Source organism: Sinocyclocheilus anshuiensis, unplaced genomic scaffold, assembly GCF_001515605.1.
Source record: "Sinocyclocheilus anshuiensis isolate Anshui unplaced genomic scaffold, SAMN03320099.WGS_v1.1 scaffold555, whole genome shotgun sequence".
Lineage (NCBI taxonomy): Eukaryota > Metazoa > Chordata > Actinopteri > Cypriniformes > Cyprinidae > Sinocyclocheilus > Sinocyclocheilus anshuiensis.
The window spans coordinates 586,355-586,696 of NW_015552571.1; the positions used below are offsets into that span (position 1 = coordinate 586,355).

The 342-nt window shown below is 45.6% G+C and overlaps 1 protein-coding gene across 2 annotated transcripts in view; it reads left to right on the forward strand.

Moving 5' to 3' along the window:
• The window catches only part of cabp4 (calcium binding protein 4), a 13,330-nt gene that overhangs the window by 11,121 nt on the left and 1,867 nt on the right, over positions 1–342 (forward strand). The window lies entirely within an intron of this gene.

The following is a 342-nucleotide window of genomic DNA, read 5'->3' on the forward strand; positions in this document are numbered from 1 at the left end:
AAGCTGTTTAATGGCAGTCAGCGGGTGTTGCAGTGCATCAGTCCAAAAGAAGTGAAATAAAGCCCATCCTTGCATAATAAAAAGTGTCTCACACGGCTCCGGGGGGGTGAACAAAGTTCTCCTGTAGCGAATCGATGCGTTTTTGTAAGAAAAATAACCATATTTAAAACGTAATAATCACTTTAATCTAGCTTGCGCCAACAGTTGTACACGGAAGCAGTTCTGGGCGGATGACGTATGAGGTCGGCTCTGTGCATGCGCAGCTCAGAAGTGACGAAAGCGGAAGCGCAGGGGAGAGATCAAAACAAAACAACGGTCACGAATTAGAAGTACAAAACGAGG